This window comes from Pantherophis guttatus, chromosome 7, assembly GCF_059756535.1.
Source record: "Pantherophis guttatus breed Tessera chromosome 7, ASM5975653v1, whole genome shotgun sequence".
Classification (NCBI taxonomy): domain Eukaryota; kingdom Metazoa; phylum Chordata; class Lepidosauria; order Squamata; family Colubridae; genus Pantherophis; species Pantherophis guttatus.
Window position 1 is genome coordinate 51150466 of NC_142069.1, and position 11779 is coordinate 51162244.

The following is an 11779-nucleotide window of genomic DNA, read 5'->3' on the forward strand; positions in this document are numbered from 1 at the left end:
AGACTGATTCAAAGACAAATAAAGTTCATGATAATTGCATCATGTTTTGAGAGAAGAATTTTGGTTCAGCATTAATCTTTGGCCTTCCGTATCATGTACATTCCATTAAAAATATGGATTCCTCTTTCCTTTTATGCTACTCCCTGGCACAAATCTTCTAAAATGATAATATTGTTACTAGAGGGTCTTTGATCCTTGCTTTTTATATTTTTGAAGCAAGATTAGCACTACTTTTGTTTCCACTGAGAAAACATAGCACTGATGATCATCCACATTTTGTGCAATTCACTTTCTTTTAACTAGCTACGATTTTCAGGCATAATATAAACAGCTATTTTTTCAATTGCTTTTATTTTGTTGATTTTTATTCTGGTGGATTATGTTTTATAGTATAGTAAACATATGAACACGCACACACAAAGATACAGACTGACACTTATGCTCTCTCTCTCTCTCTGTCTCTCTCTCTCTCTCTGTGTGTGTGTGTGTGTGTACATATATAATATAGTACATTATGGTATATAATGTACTACCTTATTGAATATCACCATCAGCATAGGCTACTCTATGAATCTGTTAATTTCTTTTAAAACTAATAAAATTGTTGGCTATCCCTCTATTCGATAATACCAAATTCCATAGATGAACTATACACTGTGGCTTTTTGTGGAAATAGTATCTAGAAATCTGATTAATTTTTTCCTGTTAGCCATTTACAATTAAAAAAAAACAGGATGAAAGGATAAGAATTGCCTTTTAAAAAACTAGATAAATACAGTATGTATGACTTGACTGGGAGACTCCAGAATTGATTTGGATGGGAGGGGGTGAGTGCCTGGACTGAAATTTATAGAAATGAGGGGGAGAAATTTCTTTGCCTAAGCAGAAACCTTACTGTATATTATTATTGAACCCTCACAGTGGCACATATACTCTTCAGGTTAGGAAAATATACTTGGAAATTTTATACATGAAAAAAATTCCAGTGCATACTGGAATTTTGTGTGTGAGAAAAGTTTCTAGCTGATTTTCTAAGTGGGGGGTATATTTGTTCCTAAGGAAATTATTCAAGCATGTCTATTCTTTTTTCTGAATCAGCATCATCTAATATGAAGTACAGAACATGAATTTTTGGACACTAACAGTAATGGCAGTTTCAGAACTGATAATGTCTTCCCCCTGGAAAAAGAAAAGAAAAGAAAAAAGAAAAAGACGTTAAAAAAATCCTTCTATTCCATAAATTTCTACGTACTTAGTTGTGAACATTTGTTCATTGTTAGTAAATATTCTGGAGAAAGCTATATGATGTAAAAGTTGATTGCTAACAAAAGCTAAACCAATGAACTAAAAACCTTCAAAAGATTTTTGAAGCCTTCTTTGCGTTCCAAAGTCCTGTGACTTGTAGTGATGTCATATCAACAATTCTGCCTTAGGCACTTTTTCCTAATCAAGTCAGTGCATCAATAAAATGGTGACCAAGGTGGGAAGTCGAAAAAATCTCCACCCTAGGGAGCACAGGTAATCTCTAGAAGCAATGATGAAGTGCCATTTCTGAAACAGCACTCTATCTGCTGAAACTGAATTTTCCCATTCAAGAATAAAATGGCATTGGCATAAGAATAAGTTGAAAACACAAAGACCTGGTGAGGGCATCCAATAACTGGTGTAGATATCACCAGTTCTGGGATTGCAGTACGACTGTCTCTTACTGTTTTGGATTATTGTTGCATTTAACTGCACTACTGGCAAATCTGAGCATAAAATTCAGATTTGAAGAAGAAGCTATCTGAAATGACAGTGCAATCCAATATGTATCTTTGTAACACACAACTTAAAGATGTTATATTTGCTAAATATTTTCAATAAACTATTAGTCTGATCAGTGTTGCTAAAAGTTAACCCAAAGCAATATGATTTATGTTAAAATTATAGCATATCTTCATCCACATAAATCTCATGTTTACTGTTTTTAATATTATTGTATATTGTATTGTATTTTGAACTATATTTTAATTCTGTACACCTTAACTGATTAGGTATTTATTATTAATAGAATATAATAATTTAGTTAAACATTACAGTGAAAAATAATACAAATGAAAAAAGAAGAAAAGAAAAAACAAAAAATGCAGAAAAGAAGAAAAAAGAGAAAAGAAAGAAAAATAGAAAAGTCCATTAGCAGTTACCACAGATAACATTTTTTTAAAAAAATTTTGATAAAAAAAATCAACTTTACATTGGTTTCTTGTTTTAACACATTTGATTATCAACCTATTCCAATGGGAACCTTGAAGTGACAGGTTTTATAGCAAGAAAAACCGGAAAGCCCAGTTGCCTCTTGAAAAAGTATTTTTGGGATAACCATGACCTGGAGATTCTCAGTCATCCAAGTCATGGTTGTCCCAAAGGTGCTTTTTCAAGTGGCTTTCTGGTTTTTCTTTGAAGATATTTTGCTTTTCATCCAAGCAGCTTCTTCAGCTCTTAGATTCTTCAGCAGGTGAAGTTTAAGAACAAAAAAAAATGTCTTTTTTTTTTTGAATAAACAGAAAAAGGGTGATTAGAATGCTGATTTTGGAAAGCTACAAATGAACCAAAGGTCTAGATAGATTTGCAATAATATTTTGAAATTAATTATAAGACTCCTTCTGTGAAAAAATGCTGTTTTGAATTCTTAAAAGAATGATAGGGAGGGACTTCAAAGATTGGACACTAGAAGAGGAATTAAAAATTATAATTAAAGGAGAATAGCACTTAAACTTGACTTACTAATATTGAATGTAGCAAAATACTTTAACAATGGACATTCTGGGGGATATTTTTGTAGAATGAACCCAGAAGTTAGTTTTAAGAGTGTCTGCCATGATAGATGGGCTATTTTTAAAAGATGTTATGGAAGAGGGACAATTTTACTGGACCAGAGGAGATAGATTTGAAAGTTGATTTTAAAATGACAGACTACAAGAAGGATATGGAAAAAGATCCTACAATGAATATAAAATGAAACTGACTGATGTCTTAACAATTAAAAGAGATATACGAATGACAAATCAAAAGAAAGACATGGATAATTTTCTTATATTGGATTCACAATAGAACTTTAAAAATTTTAAAGATTTTTGTGAGAAGGAACAAAATAAATATGAAATCAAGTTCATAGAACTATCTAATAAAGGACGAAAGACATCATACAGTCCAACCAAAGCAATGGAGCAAAAAACCCAATGTAGCTAATCCAGTAAACCACTCAAACACTCTGAAGAATAAAGTTTTTAATCTCAGTCTTCTTAAAGGCTGAGAAGTGGAGGCATTCTGTAGCTCAAGTAACATGGCATTTCAAAAAATCTGTAGCCATCACTAAAAAGGCATATTGACAGGTTCTGATCCCTGTCACCTCTCACATGATAGGAACCCTCAGCAAACCTTCTCTCAGTGATGCCAGAGCTAGTTGAGCAAGATGATCCTATAGATACCTTGTAGATTTTAAAGATGATAAACAGAACTGTGATCTGGAAGTTTTGACTGCAGCCTAGGTGTACTAATGCTGAATCTGCTATTTCAAATTAGTAAACTGTTAAAATTTCTGAATGGAAGCTCTGAACAAAACTATGGGGCATAAATCCAAAAAACATAGTAAGGGTGCAGAATTAAGATTTTTCCACTAGTTTTATTTACATGGTGTAGAAAGTTATCACCCACCCTTCTCCTAGAAGAATAAATTATTGTGAGAAATATTAAAAAGGCAGAATATTATATTTCCCTAAAGGAGAAACATGCTCTTGTAAAGCAGGCCCCACCTTTCTTAATAGCCCCAGCAGGACTGGGCCAGACCTTCAGCTCCAGGGTGATGGGATTAAGACATGGCCCTTCAGGACATAATAGGACCATTTAGCAGAAGACACAGAGCTCACTGCATTGCACAATCTGCTAAGGACATTGCATCACTCAGCAAACTTCAACCAAACCTGGCAGCTCAGAAAAACATGACCCCAGAGGAATCTGACGACAGCCAATAGAATACATGTTCTTGCACAGGAACAGGAAGCTCAGGTTCAAAGCCCAAGAGAAGGCATAAAAGCCACCCAATCTCAACTGCATTGAGATTGGGTGGCTTTTATGCCTTCTCTTGGGCTTTGAACCTGAGCTTCCTGTTCCTGTGCAAGAACATGTATTCTATTGGCTGTCGTCAGATTCCTCTGGGGTCATGTTTTTCTGAGCTGCCAGGTTTGGTTGAAGTTTGCTGAGTGAGAAATGTGAAGGAAAAGAAAAATGAGCAAGTTCACTGGTTTTCTGAGAAACTGTGAAGATGGAACAAGTGGAAAGACTCCTAAAACAATCGTGGAGAAATGCTTTAGGAGTCTTTCCACTTGTTCCATCTTCACAGTTTCTCAGAAAACCAGTGAACTTGCTCATTTTTCTTTTCCTTCACATTTCTGCAAGCTTATTAGCAAACTACCCAAGCATTCTCTATAAATTCAGAAGGTCCATTGTTTGAGATATACTATCTTATCTAGTGCCCCTGTGGAAGTCAGATATGATCCTGGGAAAGGATTTGTGTTGCCTGAAGATGAGTATATGTCATTTGTCAGGCCCAAGATTCATTGGGAAAAGCCTAGAAGGTTTAAATTTTAATATTTATTTTAAAAACTTACACTTTATTCATTATATAATGCTTTATTTTGCACAAAAATAAAGCATTTGGTGGATAATATATATATATTTGGTGGATATACTAAGTCCAGAGCTGGAGATATGTATTCATAGACATGCACACAATTCTAACATTTCTTCACCCCCCAGAGATACTAATCTTGAACTACAGGCTAAAATTCAAGCTATTTTATTTTAAGTGTTAATCAAAGGGAGATATTGAAGCAAATATATTAATTCCCTAAAGCATTCAGACCCTGTAAATTTATAAATTATCTTTTGCATTAACTTCAGACATTGCATTCTATATTCATTACTGTAGCAGTTTCATTTTATGCATTATCTCTATTGAAACATTTGTTTCTGTTTAGATTTCCCCTTAATGGGCAAAAGTGGCAGTTAGAGATTTTTCCTGAAGTTTATGGCTTATATCCAGGATCATAAAGCTTACAAATATTACCTTGAGAGGTTTTTTAAAAGTTGGCATATTGATTCCATTAATTCATTTTGTAGAAAAACAGTGATTTGGTTGCACGTTATATAAACCTACTGGAATCAGTTGGAGAAGTTAGTCATGACAAACTATAATCCATTTTATTTCTGTTAAACTAAGTTTAGCATGATTGATGTATGTTAGAATTAATAGATATAATCCACAGATGGAAATAAAAAAATCAGAAGTGGTGCTTCTACTGATCTTTCTCTCATTGACTCTAAGAACAGTAATAGCCATTTAACTGAGCCTATTCTAGGTAACTGTTAGTTACCTAGAAAAATTGTGGTCTTTCCCTCATTAGATACATGTATGTAGAAGTTAGGCTGGCATCAGTCTCAGATACTTAAACATGAATCCCTACAGCTGATTGGATTCAGTGGCCAGCATGGCACCTTTCAGCATTATGATTTTTTTCCTTGACATTGTGTTTCATTGATCTTATTCAAGCTTAACTTTTAATTTATCAAATGATGTATTCTTTTAAATCTGCAAGGGAATTCATTTATATATATTTTTCAGGTGCACCCTTTTTTTGCAGGAAATCTTATGTATTATTTATATTTCTCAAGCTTGTTTTGATTTTCTGCAAATTGTGAATTGTTTTTATCCACATATGCATTTTTAATTCCATTATGTAATTTAGAGGCTTTCAATGAATATGTCAAAAAGATCAAACCCAAATGGAATTTTAGTTAATGTCTTAGTGTTGAAAGACACATTAACCAAATATTTAATAATAATATATAAAATGAAGGAAACTGTAAAAAACAACCCACCGTTATTTATTTAATAACCTGTTGATATACTCCCTGCTATGTAATACATCCCCTAGGGAATATACAAAATTAAAAATGCATTAAGTTCAGTAAATACAAGATATAGTAAGAGAAAAATAATCATCAATAAAATTGCATTATCAAACAATTTAAACTGACTTCTACTTTATTCATGAATGTTAGAAACATTATCCACAGAAAGGGAATCCCAAAGATGCTTTTTCAAGAGCCAGCTGGTTTTCCTGATTTTCTGATTTTTCTTTGAAGACATTTCACTTCTCATCCAAGAAGCTTCTTCAGCTCTGACTGGATAGTGAGGAATGGAAAGATTTATACTTCTTGCAGACAGCTGGTCATTTGCATTCTTTAATGCAAAAATGAATGCAAATGACCAGCTGTCTGCAAGGAGTATAAATCCTTCCATTCCCCACCATCCAGTCAGAGCTGAAGAAGCTTCTTGGATGAGAAGCAAAATGTCTTCAAAGAAAAAACAGAAAGTCCAATTGCCTCTTGAAAAAGTATCTTTGGAACAACCATGACTTGGATGACTGAGAATCTCCATAGACACAGAAAGGGAGCAAAGGAAGAAAGCTGCCTCTTGAACAGAGAATGTGCTCCAGCTTTGGAAACGGGTTGGTCTTTTTCCATTTCATATTAAGTCTCTTTACAATTTGGACCATCCATGAAGTAGTGCCTATGAATTCTAAAAACAGGAAAACAAAGTTCTTCTTTCTAATTTTTTGTGATGGCTTTTCATCTCCCATCACCATTGGCATTATTGCACAATAAGAAAATTGCCCCCTCATTATCCATCCCCCCCAATAATATAAATCTCTGCCAGAATTTTTAGGAACAAACTGATATTTAGATAAACAGAGCTACCCAGAATGTGAAACACATCTAAGCAGGTCGTAACCGTACTTTTCTGTTATACATTATTCATGAGACTAGTGTGCCTCCCAAGAGAAAGTATAAATTTCAAGGCCACTGAGCTTCAGATTCTTTTGGTCTATCATGCTTACAGAAACACCTTGCTTGCTGCAACATCTTGACCTAACCAACTGTGAAACATTGACAGTGTTCAACAGACCTACAAAGCTCTCATTTCAAATTTACAGCAAGATGCTCTAATATCTTAATAGTATGCTGCACAGCACACAATATTCCCAGAAAGTGGTCCAAGATATTAAATTTCCATTTTCATCTTTCCTGTGACTGGACCTTGAATTGGTTGTCTGTCTTAATTTTTAGAATCATTTCAGTGTGGTTGAGAAGTAAGTGAAGATGCATTTATAGAAAAAAAGATCAACATTTCTTGCTCTCCTCTACCCAAATGTGTATGCTATGTTAAATAATGCCTTATTAAGAGTAGTTTACTGTGAGATATAACTCTAAAACTTAGGCCAGCATTAAATAAACATCTAACATTGAACAAAAGAAACACTAACAGTTGAAGACATAATAAACACGCACAACTGAAGAAATATCTAACACAATGCTTAAAAGGTAAAATCTGTTCTGTATCAAGGATAATAAATATGGTTATACTTGATGCCTAACTGATGATGCAGGAAGGCGTGAAACCAGGGATCTATATGAAAGTACATGGGGAAGTGAGCAGGCTGTGCTTTTATATTCTTTCAGCATAATTCAATGCAGAAATTAGACAGTAAATCCCTTGAACTCTGGAATAGAAATTAGACTTCTAAATTAGACAGGAATTAGAAATTAGACTTGAAATTTACTCATAAGAAAGGGAGCACAGGATTAAGCCACCAAACTAAAATCTAACTTCTCCATAGTGCAATCAATGTGCTATTTGCAGTAGATTTATTTTAACAAAATAGTGAGGTCTTACTTTTAACCAGGATGTGCCATACAAAAGAGTGGTATTTTACATTCCCCTTTCACTGTGATCCAGAGATAAATCTTCTTATACTGTAATTCATAACAGGGAATAAAAATCCTATTGTTTCCAGTGGTTATCTCACCCATCTTAGGTCACTTTTTCAACTCAAAATAGACATATACATGTGCTTTTCATCAATTTCATTAAAAAATGGTGGACTATTGTTTCCATAAAATAGGCATGCCATAAGGAAGGGGTCCCCAACTGCTACTGGCTCATGGCCCATTGGGAACTAGGCTGCTGAAGTGGCAAGCAAAACTGTGAAGCTTCATTTGGGCATGTGTGAGATTTAGGTTGTGTGCAAGAACCCTACACCCCCCGCCCCCCGCTGCTGAAGCCACCATTGCCATGGTCTGCAGAACCAAAAAGGTCGGTTCTGCCTTAAGAAATGGCCCAATCATCTTTTTTTTTTTTTTTTGGTGGGGGAAACATAGATGAATACAAAGGAAACTTTCTGGAAGCATTACATTTGTATCAAGGAATAAAGGAAAGGAAAGGGACTAAAGAATTGTCTTTTCCCAACATCTATAAACATCTGGTGCCCTTGCAGATCTTAACATTTGAACATAGAGGTTAGACGAGGGTTTTGGAGACATTTTCTGGCATGTATTTTTTAAATCCCCTGCCCCATTACTTCTTTTAATATTCAGTGGGCTACTTTTAATGGGCTATTTTTAATTCTAGGTTCATCCTGGTCACTTTTTTAGCGCACACATAGACAGTACAAAATTTGCAGAATGATCAGTAAATATAAAAACATAATTGCTTTGACACTCAGAGTCCAACTTCACACATACTTAAACAAAGCAGCAGCAACAACAACAACAACAACATGAAAGTTGAAACATGAATCTTAATTCCCTCAGAAGACATTATTCATGCCATAATTTTTCTCTGATTGTTAAAAGAAATGGAAGTGAAGTCTTTTCATCACAGATCAACTAAACTGCATTTTCTTGCCACCCAGAAAGAACTATTCCCATTCTAATAAGAATTTCCTGTAGCCTCAATATTCCTTATGAAATAAGGTTTGTATTTTCTTTTTATATGTATTGTTGAGTTCAATTGCACTATTGAACTAATGTCATAACCTAAGCCTTCTACAAGCATTTTAAACTGCTGCTGTACTTTGAAGCTTGAAAGATTGTTAAAGTGAGGTTTTCTTTTCTTTTTACCTTCCCCTTTTAAGGAAAATTTAGCTTCTCTGGGGCTGAGACAAGGGAAGAAAGAGAAAAAGAAAGAAGAAAAGAAAGATGACTGCAACTCAACATCAGTTATAAAAGAAACAATAAAATAGTCAGATAGGTTTAGAGGAAGGAGCCTCCAGTTATTGAAGAGAATGAGAATGAAGTTAAACCAAGATCTTTTCCATTTCTTTTGAGCAATTGCCCACAGGGAATTTTTTGATGCACAATGTGTAGACAACAAAAATCACCTTTTACTTACAGGAAGAAGTAAAAATGGTAACTGTACAAGCATAGATTTATTTAACCTGATGCTTCATGAATGGCTTAAACTACAACTACTGTCTCAGAAGCTATAGTCTAAGATACCTAATAGTCTAAGATAGTGGTTAAGGTATCAGGCTAGAATTTGGGAGATTGTGGTGAACTAGGAGCAGAAAAATCTAGTTAGGAACAAAGCCAATTGGGTGACTTTGTTCCAACATGCTCTCTCAGCCCAAGGAAGCAGACAATGGAAAACTACTTCTAAAATCTAAAATGCTAAGAAAACTGCAGGGACTTTTCCATTCAGTGATAAGGAGTCAATGTTGACTCAAAGTCACAAAACTCTTCCCTTGTCCTTCCATTCTCAAGGAGGAATCAATGTTGATTCAAAGTCACAAGACCCTTTCCTTCTTTCTTTCCTTCCTTCCTTCCTCCTTCCCTCCCTCCCTCCCTCCCTCCCCTTACATTATCACTGTCAAAGATCTCTTCCAGATTTTTGCAGCTGAATTCAAGAGCCAGAAAACAAAACAGGCTGCACTGAAAGTAAGGGACAGAGTCAAATACAACCTGGTGCTGTATAAATTAATATTGGCCTTTGCAGATGTGCATAAAAGAATGTTAGCACTGCATTTATTCTACTCTATTGTTATTATATTCCATTAGATTTCATGCTATTTTTTTAAAAAAAGAAAGAACATTGTATAAACACTTCTGAATACAGTAGTTTTATTTTTCAGTTTTTTTCCTTAATGCATACTCTTTTTAAGGAAAATAATTAAATTTTTATTATATATATATATATATATATATATATATATATATATATATGTGTGTGTGTGTGTGTGTGTGTGTGTGTGTGTGTGTGTGTGTGTTTTCTGAAGTTTTCGCGGGTGTTTGTATGTAGGTCTTTGGTTATTCGGGTTTTCTCCCGCATAAAATTGGAAGTGTCTTGGCGACGTTTTGACGAAGTCTCATTTGTCATCTTCAGGCTGGTGTTTTCGGCTTCGTGCTTCTAGGAGCAATGTGTGATCGCAGCTGTTTCTTCCTTTTAACTGCTAGTGGGGGGTGTGAACCGAAACCCCCCTTATTGACAAACGAATCCCTAACACGAGTAATGACACCAGACCCACACTCACAAGGGCCACACAGGATGTCACCACCACACATCCACGCAGAAAGCAGATTCAAACCCACACTGATGATGAGGCACGACCATGGACCAGAAGCCATACCACAGCTGCATCATTAGCCACTTTAAACCCTTCCAATCCATACATGAAGCAGACTGACACCCACCATGAAGATGTGGCACGACCGCAAACGCGAAGCCAAACAACAGCAACGCAGCTCACAGCTCAAATCCCCCTGCAACTCAGACTAACCCGAGCACAACCAAGCCCTCACTCAAACAAAACACACCCCATCCAATCAGAGCACAGCCAACCCCCGTCCAATCAGAGCACAGCCAAGCCCCAAGCCCCCAACCAATCAGAACACACCTCCACGCAATCAGAACACAGCCAAGCTCCCACACAATCAGTTCACACCCCCACTAGCAGTTAAAAGGAAGAAACAGCTGCGATCACACATTGCTCCTAGAAACACGAAGCCGAAAACACCAGCCTAAAGATGATGAATGAGACTTCGTCAAAACATCGCCAAGACACTTCCAATTTTACATGGGAGAAAACCCGAATAACCAAAGACCTACATACAAACACCCGCAAAAACCTCAGAAAACAAATATCGTACCTCTACGGGGAGGAAATCTACCATCTGACCAGGACCTATGAAAAACTCGAAGTCCAAAGAGCTTCCATTTTATGTGACCTCGCATTCCTATGCAACTGCCGAGATCAAAATTTAATCCCCACATGCTTCCAATTGAAATTCCACTCCAACTCTGCAGCCACCAAACACATCCTGAAAAGAACAGAATTGGCCCTAATCAGAAATTAACTTCACACAAAAAGATTCCTCCTAGACTGAATCAACAAAGATCTCCTCACACTTTACCTCAAACTCAGCAACAAGATCCACCCTGCACTTTGGGACAAGTCCAAACAACTCACCGTCTGGAGAGCCGAAACACAGACCACCCTCAAGACAGACACACACACCAACAAACTCCGAAGACTATAAGAACGCCAGAAACAAACCCCTCCCCCCTCTGTCAGCACTTTAACCTGCATTTACTCTAGTGCTGACATAAGAAGAAGAAGAGGGGCCAGCTGGCAAGAAGGCGCTTGACACTTCACCTACTTATTTTCATTGAAGATAATATCCCCTAGGAGATGAGAGGGAGGGGGGCATTCCTGGGAGCTTAGGTAGTAGATATGGGGAGAGTGATTTGGAAGAAGGCCAATGAGACGCGGAGATTTGGGGAATGGAAAGGAAGGGTCTGGGGTTAGGAAGCCAGAGCTGGCTTCGCCACGAACGGGGCCAGATTGTCGTGCTTAATAAAATGAAAGATTTCTTCAAAGACTATCTGTTTGGAAAATGC

The 11779-nt window shown here is 36.1% G+C and overlaps 1 long non-coding RNA gene across 1 annotated transcript in view; it reads left to right on the top strand.

Moving 5' to 3' along the window:
- The window catches only part of LOC117655383 (uncharacterized), a 148831-nt gene extending 139693 nt beyond the window's left edge, over window positions 1-9138 (top strand). Inside the window, exon 5 of the long non-coding RNA XR_015728976.1 lies at window positions 9018-9138. This is a non-coding gene — a long non-coding RNA (uncharacterized LOC117655383). The remainder of the gene's footprint in view (window positions 1-9017) is intronic.
- Window positions 9139-11779: the final 2641 nt, after the last annotated feature.